The following is a 13,910-nucleotide window of genomic DNA, read 5'->3' on the forward strand; positions in this document are numbered from 1 at the left end:
AAGGACGGTGTTCTCTTGATGTGGGAGCATTTATATCACTATCCTGCGCTACTGCTCTGGGTATACAAACTAGAAACTATCAGCACTGCAGGACGGTGTTCCCTTGAAGAGGGACCGTTATATCACTTTCCTGTTCTAAACCTATGGCTGTACGAACTAGAGACTATCAGTATGCATAGGATGATGTTCTCTTGATGTGGAGCAGTTATATATCTATACTACACTTATGGTATTAGCTATACAAACTAGACTCTATCAGTATCAGGAAGGCGATATTCTCTTGATGTGGGAGAACTGATATCAATATTCTGCACTAAAGCCTATGGCGATACAAACTAGACTCTATCAGTATCAGGAGGACGGTGTTCTCGTGATGTGGGAGTAGTTACAACCCTCTCCTGCACTGCAACTACGGCTATACAAACTAGACCCTATCAGTATGAAGATGACGTTGTTCTCTTAATGTGGGAGCAGTGATATATATACTTCATTAAGCTATACAAATTAGACTCAATCGGTATCATGAGGACGATGCTCTCTTGATGTGGGAGCAGTTATATCATTATCCTGTACTTACGCTATGGCTATACAAACTAGACTATCAGTATAAGATGGACGATGTTCTCCTGATGTGGGCGCAATTATATAAATATCCTGCACTTAAGATATGGCCATACAAACTAGAATCTATGAGAATCATGTGGACGATATTCCCTTGATGTGCGGGCTGTAATATCACTATCCTGAACTGATGCTATTGCTATACAATCCAGGCTCTATCAATATCAGAAGGATGATGTTCTCTTGATGCGGGAGCAATTACATATGTATACCACACTGAAGCTAATGAACATACAAACTAGACTATACCCTATAAGTATCAGGAGGACGATGTTCACCTGCTGTGGGGGCAGTTACATCACTATCCTTACTAAAGCTATGGCTATACAAACTAGAATCTAACAGTATAAGATGGACGATGTTCTCTTGATGTGGGAGCATTTGTATCACTATCGTTCACTAAAGCTATGGCTATACAAACTAGACTCTATCAGTATAAGATGGACGATGTTCTCTAGATGGGGGAGCATTTGTATCACTATCCTGCACTAAAGCTATGGCTATACTAACTAGACTCTCTCAGTATCTGGATTATGATATTCTCTTGATGTAGGAGCTGTTATGTATCTATACTACACTAAAGTTATTAGCTCTACTAACTATACTGTATCAGTAACAGGAGGACGATGTTCTCTTTATATGGGAGCAGTTATATCACTATCCTGCACTAAAGGATTGGCTGTGCAAACTAGAGTCTATCAGTATCTGAGGATGCTGTTCTCTTAATGTGGGAGCCTTATATCACTAGCCTGCAGTAAAACTATGGCTGTACAAACTAGAAGCTGTCAGGATGAAGAGGATAACGTTCTCTTGATGTGGGAGCAGTTATATAATCTATAATAAAGCTAGTAGGTATACAAACTAGACTCTATCAGTATCAGGAGGACGAAGTTGTCTTGATGTGGGAGCAGTTATATATCTATACTACACTAAAGCTAGTAGCTATGAAACTATACTCTATCAGTATCGGGAGGACGATGTTCTATTGATGTCGAAGCAGTTATATCACTATCCTGCACTAAAGCTATGGCTATACAAACTAGACTATCAGTATGAGGATGACGTTGTTCTCTTGATGTGGGAGCAGTTATATATCTGTACTACACTAATGCTACACAAATTAGACTTTACCAGTATCAGGAGTATTAATTTGTCTTGATGTGGGAGCAGTTGTATCACTATCGTGTGCTAATGCTATGGCTATACAAACTAGACACTATCAGTATCAGGTGGACGATGATCCCTTGATGTGGGAGCAGTTATATCACTATCCTGCACTAAAGCTATTGCTATACAAACAAGCCGATATCAGTACCACGAGGATGTTCCCTTTATGAGGTAGCATTTATATATCTGTACTACACTAAAGCTAGTAGCTATACATAGTAGACTCTTGTCAGTTTCAGATGGATGATGTTCTCTTGATGAGCGGGCAGTTATAACACTATACTGCACTAAAGCTATGGCTATACAAACTAGACTATATCAGTATCAGGAAGATGATATTCTCTTGATGTGGGAGCTATTATATATCTATACTAAGGCTAGTAGTAAGTATACTAACTGGACCCTATCAGTATCAGGAGGATGATGTTCTCTTGATGTGGGAGCACTTATATCACTATAACAGACTAACACTACTAGCTATACAAACTAGACTCTATTAATATCAGGAGGACGAAGTTGTCTTGATGTGGGAGCAATTATATATATACTACACTAAAGCTAGTAGCTATGCAAACTATACTCTATCAGTATCAGGAGGACGATGTGCTCTTGATGTGGACCCGTTATATCACTATACTGCACTAAAGCTATGGCTATACAAACTGGACTATCAGTAGTAGGAGTATGATGTTCTCTTGATGTTGTAGCAGTTATATATCTATACTACGCTAAAGCTAGTAGTTATACAAAATAGACTCTATCAGTACCATAAGGACGGTCTTTTCTTGATGTGGGAGTAGTTATATCATTATCACGCACTAAAGCTATGGCTATACAAACTAGACTCTGTCACTATGAGGACAACGTTGCTCTCTTGATTTGGGAGGAGTTATATATATATATTATAGCTATACAAACTAGACTCTATCAGGATCATGAGGAAGAATTTGTCCTGATGTGGGACCAGTTATATCATTATCCTGCGCTAAAACTATGGCTATGCAAAAGAGACCCTATCAGATTAAGGAGGACGATGATTTCTTGATATGGGAGTAGTTATATCACTATCCGCCACTAAGGCTATATCTATAAAAACTAGAATCTATCAGTATCATAAGGACGGTGTTCCATTGATGTGGGAGCAGTTATATCACTATACTGCACTAGAGCCATGACTATACAAACTAGACTCGACCAGTATGAGGAGAAAGTGGTTCTCTTTATGTCGGAGCAGTCATATATCTATACCATACTAATGGTACACAAACTACACTCTATCAGTATCAGGAGGACGAATTTCTGTTCATGTGGGTGCAGTTATATCACTATCCTTGACTAAAGCTACTGATATACAAACTAGAATCTATCAGTATCCGGAGGATATTCTCTTGATGTGGGAGCAGTTATATATCTATACTACACTAAAGCTAGTAGCTATACATACTAGACCCTATCAGTAGCCAGAGGACGATGTTGTCTTGATGTGGGAGCAGTTATATATCTATGCTACACATAAGCTGGTAGCTATACAAACTGGACTCTATCAGTATCAGAAGGAAGATTGTCTCTTGATGCGGAACCATTTCTATCACTATCCTGCACTAAAGCTATATCTATACAAACTAGATTCAATCAGTATCCGGAGGATTTTCTCTTGATGTGGGAGCAGTTATATATCGATACTACACAAAACTAGTAGCTATAGAAGCTAGACCTATCAGTTTCGAGAGACGATGTTGTCTTAATGCGGGTGCAATATCTATGCTACACATAAGCTGCTTCCTATACAAACTAGACTCTATCAGTATCATAAGGACGGTGTTCTCTTGATGTGGGAGCTTTCCTATCACTATCCTGCACTAAAAGGATGGCAGTACAAACTAGATTCTATCAGAATGCGGAGGACTGTGTTTCTCTTGATGTGGGAGCATTTATATCACTATCCTGCACTAATGCTATGGGTATATAAACTAGAATCTATCAGTATCTGGAGGACGGTGTTCTCTTGAAGTGGGACCTTTATATCACTTTCCTGCTCTAAACTTATGGCTGTACAAACTAGGGTCTATCAGTATTCAGAGGATGGTGTTCTCTGGATGTGGAGCAGTTATATCACTATCCTGCACTAAAGCTATGGCTATACAAAATAGACCCTATCATATTCAGGAAGAAGGTTTTTTTCTTGATGTGGGAGCTGTTATATCACTATCCGGTACTAAAGCTACATCTATACAAACTAGCCTCTATCAGTACCAGGAGGACGAATTTCTGTTGATGTGGGAGAATTTGTATCACTATCCATCACTAAAGCTATAGCTATACAAACTAGACCCTATCAGTTTCCGGAGGATATTCTCTTGAAGTGGGAGCAGTTATATATCTATACTACACTAAAGCTTTTAGGTATACAAACTAGACCCTATCAATATCAGGAGGGCAAAGTTGTCTTGATGTGGGAGCAGTTATGAAACTATCCTTCACTAAAGGTGTGGCTATAAAACTAGATTCTATCAGTATCAGATGAACGTTGTACTCTTGATGTGGGAGCATTTGTATCACTATCCTGCACTAAAGCTATTGCTATATAAACTAGGCTCTATCCGTATCCGGAGGATTTTCCCTTTATGTGGGAGCAGTTACACTAAAGCTAGTAGCTATACAAACTAGACCCTATCAGTATCAGGAGGTCGCTGTTGTCTTGATGTGGATGCTGTTATATATCTATGCTACACATAAGCTGGTAGCTGTACAAACTAGACTCTATCAGTGTCAGAAGCATGTTGTTCTCTTGATGAGGGAGCATTTATATCACAATCCTGCACTAAAGCTTTGGCTAGACAAACAAGACACGATCAGTATCAGGAGGACGAGGTTCGCTTTATGTGGGAGCAGTTATATCACTATACTGCACTAAAGCTTGTAGCTATACAAACTAGACTATCAGTATCAGGACGACGATGTTCTCTTGATGTGGCAGCACATATATCACTATTCTGCACTAAAGCTTTGGCTATAGATACTAGACACTATCAGTATCAGGAGGACGATGTTCTCTATATGTGTGTGCACTTGTAGCACTATTCTGCACTAAGGCTGTGGCTATAACAATAGACTATCAGTATCAGGAGGACGGTGTTTCTTGATGTGGGAGTAGTTATATCGCTATCCAGCACAAAAGCTACGGCTATAAAAACTAGACCCTATCAGAATCCCGAGGATTTTCTCTTGATATGGGAGCAGTTATATAACTATACCACACTAAAGCCAGTAGCCATACTAACCAGACTCTATCAGTATCAGGAGTACGAAGTTCTGTTGATGTGGGAGCAGTTATATCACTATATTGCACTGAAGCTATGGCTATACAAACTAATCTCTATCAGTATCATGAGGATTTTCTCTTGATGTGGCAGCAGTTATATATTTATACTACACAAAACTGGTAGCTATACAAACTAGACACTATCAGTTTCGAGAGACGATGTTGACTTGATGCGGGTGCAGTTACATCACTATCCTGCACTAAAGCTAGTAGCTATACAAATTACACTATCAGTATCAGGAGGACGATTTTGTCTTGACGTTGGAACTTTTCTATCACTATCCTGCACTAAAGGTATGGCTATACAAACTAGACTCTATCAGTATCATAAGGACGGTGTTCTCTTGATGTGGGAGCAGTTATATCACTATACTGCACTAGAGCCATGACTATACAAACTAGACTCGACCAGTATGAGGAGGAAGTTGTTCTCATTATGTCGGAGCAGTCATATATCTATACTATACTGAAGGTAAACAAACTAGACTCTAACAGTATCAGAGGACGTATTTGTGTTCATGTGGGAGCAGTTATATCACTATCCAGCGCTAAAGCTATGGCTATGCAAAATAGACCCTATCAGATTCAGGAGGACGATGTTTTTTATGATATGGGAGTACTTATATCACTATCCGGCACTAAAGATATATCTATACAAACTAGACCCTATCAGTATCAGGAGGACCATGTTCTCTAGATGATGGAGCAGTTAGAGCACTATCGTGCACTAAAACTAAGGCTATTCAAATTACACTCGATCAGCATCAGAAGGACGATATTCTCTTGATGTGGGAGCATTTGCAGCACTATCCTGCACTAAAGCTATGGCTATACAAACTAGAATCTATCGGTATCAGGAGGACGATGTTTTCTTGATATGGGAGTAGTTATATAAATATCTTGCACTAAAGCTAAGGCTATACAAGCTAGACTCTATCAGTATCATGAGGATTTTGTCTTGATGTGGGAGTAGTTATATATCTATGCAACACATAAGCTTGTTGCTATACAAACTAGACTCTATCAGTATCATAAGGACGGTGTTCTCTTGATGTGGGAGCATTTATATCACTATCCTGCGCTAATGCTCTGGGTATACAAACTAGAAACTATCAGCACTGCAGGACGGTGTTCCCTTGAAGAGGGACCGTTATATCACTTTCCTGTTCTAAACCTATGGCTGTACGAACTAGAGACTATCAGTATGCATAGGATGATGTTCTCTTGATGTGGAGCAGTTATATATCTATACTACACTTATGCTATTAGCTATACAAACTAGACTCTATCAGTATCAGGAAGGCGATATTCTCTTGATGTGGGAGAACTTATATGAATATACTGCACTAAAGCCTATGGCGATACAAACTAGACTCTATCAGTATCAGGAGGACGGTGTTCTCGTGATGTGGGAGTAGTTACAACCCTCTCCTGCACTGCAACTACGGCTATACAAACTAGACCCTATCAGTATAAGGTGGACGATGTTCTCTTGATGTGGACGCAATTATATAACTATCCTGCACTAAAGATATGGCTATACAAATTAGAATGTATGAGAATCATGAGGACGATATTCCCTTGATATGCGGGCTGTAATATCACTATCCTGAACTGATGCTATTGCTATACAATCCAGGCTCTATCAGTATCAGAAGGATGATGTTCTCTTGATGCGGGAGCAATTACATATGTATACCACACTGAAGCTAATGAACATACAAACTAGACTATACCCTATAAGTATCAGGAGGACGATGTTCTCTTGCTGTGGGGGCAGTTACATCACTATCCTTACTAAAGCTATGGCTATACAAACTAGAATCTATCAGTATCAGATGGATGATGTTCTCTTTATGTGGGAGCATTGTTTCACTATTCTTCACTAAACTATTGCTATAGAAAACTAGACTCTACCAGTATCCGGGGGACGATGTTCTCTTGATGCGGGAGCAGTTATATAACTATCCTGCACTAAAGCTATGGCGATACAAACTAGACTCTATCAGTATAATATGGACGATGTTCTCTTGATGTGGGAGCATTTGTATCACTATCCTGCACTAAAGCTATGGCTATACAAACTAGACTCTATCAGCATAAGATGGACGATGTTCTCTAGATAGGGGAGCATTTGTATCACTATCCTGCACTAAAGCTATGGCTATACAAACTAGACTCTTTCAGTGTCTGGATTATGATATTCTCTTGATGTAGGAGCTGTTATATATCTATACTACACTAAAGTTATTAGCTCTACTAACTATACTGTATCAGTAACAGGAGGACGATGTTCTCATGATGTGGGAGCAGTTATATCACTATCCTGCACTAAAGGAATGGCTGTGCAAACTACAGTCTATCAGTATCTGAGGATGTTGTTCTCTTAATGTGGGAGCACTTATATCACTAGCCTGCAGTAAAACTAAGGCTGTACAAGCTAGAAGCTATCAGGATGAAGAGGATAACGTTCTCTTGATGTGGGAGCAGTTATATAATCTATAATAAAGCTAGTAGGTATACAAACTAGACTCTATCAGTATCAGGCGGATGGTGTTCTTTTGATGTGGGAGCAGTTATATCTCTATACTACACTAAAGCTAATAGCAATACAAACTAGTCTGTATCAGTATCAGGAGGACGAAGATGTCTTGATGTGGGAGCAGTTATATATCTATCCTACACTAAAGCTAGTAGCTATGCAAACTATACTCTATCAGTATCAGGAGGACGATGTTCTCTTGATGTGGGACCAGTTATATCACTATACTGCACTAAAGCTATGGCTATACAAACTGGACTAACAGTACTAGGAGGATGATGTTCTCTTGATGTTGTAGCATTTATATATCTATACTACGCTAAAGCTCGTAGTTATACAAACTAGACTCTATCAGTAGCATAAGGACGGTGTTTTCTTGATGTGGGAGTAGTTATATCACTATCCCGCACTAATGCTATGGCTATACAAACTAGAATCTCTCACTATGAGGACAACGTTGTTCTCTTGATTTGGGAGGAGTTATATATATATATATAAATTATAGCTATACAAACTAGACTCTATCAGTAACAGGAGGAAGAATTTGTCCTGATGTGGGATCAGTTATATCACTATCCTGCGCTACAACTATGGCTATGCAAAAAAGACCCTCTCAGATTAAGGAGGACGATGATTTCTTGATATGGGAGTAGTTATATCACTATACTGCATTAAAGCTTGTAGCTATACAAACTAGACTCTATCAGTATCAGGACGACGATGTTCTCTTGATGTGGGAGCAGTTATATCACTTTCCGGCACTTAACTATATCTGTACAGCTAGACTATCAGTACCATAAGGACAGTGTTCTATTGACGTGGGAGCAGTTATATCACTATACTGCACTAGCGCCATGACTATACAAAGTAGAGTTTATCAGTATCAGGAGGACGGTGTTCTCTTGATGTGGGAGCAGTTATATCGCTATCCAGCACAAAAGCTATGGCTATAAAACCTAGACCCTATCACAATCCCGAGGATTTTCTCTTGATATGGGAGCAGTTACATATTTATACTACACGAAACGGTAGCTATACAAACTAGACACTATCAGTTTCGAGAGACGATGTTGACTTGATGTGGGTGCAGTTATATCACTATCCTGCACTAAAGCTAGTAGCTATACAAATTACACTATCAGTATCAGGAGGACGAATTTGTCTTGACGTTGGAGCTTTTCTATCACTATCCTGCACTAAAGGTACGGCTATACAAACTAGAATCTATCAGTATCATAAGGACGGTGTTTTCTTGATGTGGGAGTAGTTATATCACTATCCCGCACTAAAGCTATGGCTATACAAACTAGACTCTGTCACTATGAGGACAACGTTGTTCTCTTGATTTGGGAGGAGTTATATATATAGTTATATATTATAGCTATACAAAGTAGACTCTATCAGTATCAGGAGGAAGAATTTGTCCTGATGTGGGAGCAGTTATATCACTATCCTGCGCTACAACTTTGGCTTGCAAAAAAGACCCTCTCAGATTAAGGAGGACGATGATTTCTTTATATGGGAGTAGTTATATCACTATCCGGCACTAAAGCTATATCTATACAAACTAGACTCTATCAGTATCATAAGGACGGTGTTTCATTGATGTGGGAGCATTTATATTACTATACTGCATTAGAGCCATGTCTATACAAACTAGACTCGACCAGTATGAGGAGGAAATGGTTCTCTTTATGTCGGAGCAGTCATATATCTATACGTAAGTAAAGGTACACAAACTACACTCTATCAGTATCAGGAGTACGAATTTCTGTTCATGTGAGTGCAGTTATATCACTATCCTTGACTAAAGCTACTGCTATACAAACTAGACTCTATCAGTATCAGGTGGACGATGATCTCCTTATGTGCGAGAATTTGTATCACTATCCTGCAATAAAGCTATTGCTATATAAACTAGACTCTATCGGTATCCGGAAGATATTCTCTTGATCTGGGAGCAGTTATATATCTATACTACACTAAAGCTAGTAGCTATACAAACTAGACCCTATCAGTAGCCGGAGGACGATGTTGTCTTGATATGGGAGCAGTTATATATGTATGCTAGACATAAGCTGGTAGCTATACAAACTAGACTCTGTCAGTAACAGAAGGAAGATTGTCTCTTGATGCGGGAGCATTTATATCACTATCCTGCACTAAAGCTATATCTATATAAACTAGACTGTATCAGTATCCGGAGGATTTTCTCTTGAAGTGGGAACAGTTATATATCTATACTACACTAAAGCTAGTAGCTATACGTACTAGACCCTATCAGTAGACGGAGGACGATGTTGTCTTGATGTGGGTGTAGTTATATATCTATGCTACACATAAGCAGGTTGCTATACAAACTAGACTCTATCAGAATCATAAGGACGGTGTTCTCTTGATGTGGGAGCTTTTCTATCACTATCCTGCACTAAAAGGATGGCTGTACAAACTAGATTCTATCAGAATGGGGAGGACTGTGTTTCTCTTGATGTGGGAGCATTTATATCACTATCCTGCACTAATGCTATGGGTATTTAAACAAGAAACTATCAGTATCTGGAGGACGGTGTTCTCTTGAAGTGTGACATTTATATCACTTTCCTGCTCTAAACGTATGGCTGTATAAACTAGCGTCTATCAGTATTCATAGGATGATGTTCTCCTGATATGGAGCAGTTATATCACTATCCTGCGCTAAAGCTATGGCTATACAAAATAGACCCTTTCACATTCAGGAAGAAGGTTGTTTTCTTGATGTGGGAGCTTTTATATCACTATCCGGCACTAAAGCTACATCTATACAAACTAGCCTCTATCAGTATCAGGAGGACGAATTTCTGTTGATGTGGGTGCAGTTATATCACTATCCTTGAATAGAGCTACTGCTATGCAAACTAGAATCTATCATTATCAGGTGGACGATGATCTCCTGATGTGCGAGATTTTGTATCACTATCCATCACTAAAGCTATAGCTATACAAACTAGACTCTATCGGTATCCGGAGGATTTTCTCCCGATGTGGGAGCAGTTATATATCTATACTACACTAAGGCTAGTAGCTGTACAAACTAGACCCTATCAGTTTCAGGAGGACGATGTTGTCTGATGTGGGAGGAGTTATATATCTATGCTACACATAAGCTGGTAGCTATACAAACTAGACTCTATCGGTATCAGAAGGAAGATGTTCTCTTGATGCGAGAGCATTTATATCACTATCCTGCACTAAAGATTTATGTATACCAACTAGACCCTATCAGTATCCGGAGGATATTCTCTTGAAGTGGGAGCAGTTATATATCTATACTACACTAAAGCTTTTAGGTATACAAACTAGACCCTATCAATATCAGGAGGACGAATTTGTCTTGATGTGGGAGCAGTTATGTCGCAATCCTTCACTAAAGGTGTGGCTATACAAACTGGACTCTATCCGTATCGGGAGGACGATGTTCTCTTGATGGGGTAGCAGTTATATCGCTGTCCTGTACCTAAGCTATGGCTATACAAACTAGACTCTATCAGCATCAGGAGGACGATGTTCTCTTGATGTGGGAGCAGTTATATCATTATCCTGTACTTAAGCTATGGCTATACAAACTGGACTCTATGAGTATCACGCGGACGATGTTCTCTTGATTTGGGAGTATTTGTGTCACTATCCTGTACTTAACTTATGGCTATACAAACTAGACGCTCTCAGTATCAGCCTGACGATTTTCTCTTCATATGGCAGTTGATATATCACTATACTACACTAAGTCTTGTAGCTATATAAACTAGAGTCTATCACAATCAGGAGGACGAAGTGTCTTGATATGAGAGAATTTATATAACTATACTAGACTAAAGCTAGTAGCTATACAAACTAACCCCATCAGTATCATAAGGACGGTGTTTTCTCGATGTCGGAGCAGTTATATCACTATCCTGCACTAAAGCTATGGCATTACAAACTAGACTCTGTCACTATGAGGACGACTTTGTTCTATTGACCTGGGAGCAGTTTTATATATATATATTGTACCCGTCTAAATGGTACCTCAGTTAATTTGAGAAAGCTGGGAATATTTATTACGAAGCATTGCTTACGAGTGCGCGTGTACCAGCTGTGACACAGTTGTGCGAGAGCGAGCCGGCCGAATCTAGGTCAACAGCTGATCGAGGGCGACCAGAGCGCAGTTACGTCATGACACCGGCAGACGACAAAGGGGAGGAGAAATGTTCTCATAAAATCCACTCGTAGCGGTCAAGGACGAGCTATGGCGCAGGTCGATTAACAGCCAATAGAAATTGAGGAAAGTGCTGGAAATATTAGGATTGTTCTGGAACTAAGTCGAAGGAAGTTCTTGGGTAAGAACGTCAGAACAGTTCAAGAGAAATTTTACGAGACGACGGCCAGAACAGTTTTTCAAGAGCACGTCGGACAGTTGTTTCTTACGAGAAGTCGAACCGTGTATTCTCTACGGGAAAGAAGAATATGTTCAGACGACGTGAATACTAGTGTAATCCTTGTAGGGCACGATCATTACATTACTTGAATGCCAGTGTAATTCATTGTTAGCTCAACGCAGTATCCAGCGAGCTTATTACAGTCGTGCATTCTCCCGGGTGGAAAATGTTAAACCGCAGACAGTCAGCGTGCTCATTAAAGCCGATTCTTGCCATAGAAGCTTTAGGAATGTTCCATTGGACATTATGAAAGGAAATCACGATCTCAAGTGGATAGGCGAGGGGAAATCTAACCTTTATTTAATCATCATAATAGTCAGCCCTATTATTTGTCAGCCTAAGGCGTATCGTAACTTAATGAATGTGTTCAGAAGACGAAGCTTATAGTAATAATGGACCTAAAGTACATCGTTGCGCCAAGTTAAGTGTTGTACATAACTTAGTGAGTTATAGCTAGTGTGGATTCCTGTGCTAATAGAATATTTTAGTTTCAGCTATCTCCGAGGAAACCAAGTTGTCGACATGCGGCGATCAAGAGGGAAATCGAGAGATTTTCTGGGACTTTGCTGGAGTAAAAAGAAGACGCTGAATATAGCTACAGTCATGAGGAACTAAATTCCAGAGTGCACGCCAACGCGATGACTTTGTACATCCGTAAACCACCATAGATGAGGCAAGAGACGTTGTCGCCTGAAGCAGCATCCCGACGCCAAGGATTTTCACCGGAAATATGAGTACCATTGTGAAATTTCTTCTCTTTTAGTAGATGACTAGATTGTATTCTTGCGTAGAGTAAAGTAGTTTCCTTAGTAATTTTGTATGTAATGGTGATGGGAGAGCATTCCTTACTTCGTTGATTTGTAATTTCAATATTGTTCTATCTTTGCATTTTCTTGGAATAATGATAATTTTATTTTTGGACGTGATGATGAATAATCCCAGTTGTTCTCGAGTTGACAAGAGTGAATGATTATGATCTTCGAAAGTGATTTAAGGGAGTAAGGTCTACTAACAATCATAATAATAATAATAATAATAATAATAAGAGTAAATTAAACTCATAAAAATAGTAAATGAAGATATGATTAAATGTAGGAGTAAACTATAATTAAATCGTAGTTTTAAAACCCTGTTAGTCATGTGTAGTGATTGATGGTAGAAGGGAAAGTGAACGACGAATGTTAAAAATATTCTTCGAGAGAACGTTCTAGGAGCCATTATAGGATAATAGTAATAATAATAATGATCAAAATAGTAAAGGTCGGATAATGTAAAAGTTGTTGAGATTCAACTTGTATGGTCATTGTGATAATGGAGTTCGCCATTAATGGACGACATGGGACTACTAGGGTGCATGTCGGGCCTAAACGGTATTATGAGTCACAATGATTGTAATGAATGATTATGGCGATAATGATTTATGAGGATGTACGGATTTAGGGACTATAATAGGTCTATTTCTGGCTCACCCACTGATATGAATAATACACGACTTAATCGTTATTAGATGTTTTCGAGGCTCTTGAGCTCTTATCACTGACGATGGTGATGGTTATTCTTCGAGAGAGAAATTTGGCTTTCGGTATCATCATAACTACAGTCATGAGCGAGTTTTATTCTGGTCAGATGATTATAAGGATCTTCAATAAAACCCAAGAGGAAGACGAGATAAATGACTGGATAATAATAATAATAATAATAAATATTACAGATTCATTGTGTGATAAAAATGCACTTATAACCAGTTGGTAGAATTGGGTTATTTGGTGTCATTTACTTTTATCATTCCAAGGAAACTTATCTT

Source organism: Anabrus simplex, chromosome 9, assembly GCF_040414725.1.
Source record: "Anabrus simplex isolate iqAnaSimp1 chromosome 9, ASM4041472v1, whole genome shotgun sequence".
NCBI classification, from domain to species: Eukaryota; Metazoa; Arthropoda; class Insecta; order Orthoptera; family Tettigoniidae; genus Anabrus; species Anabrus simplex.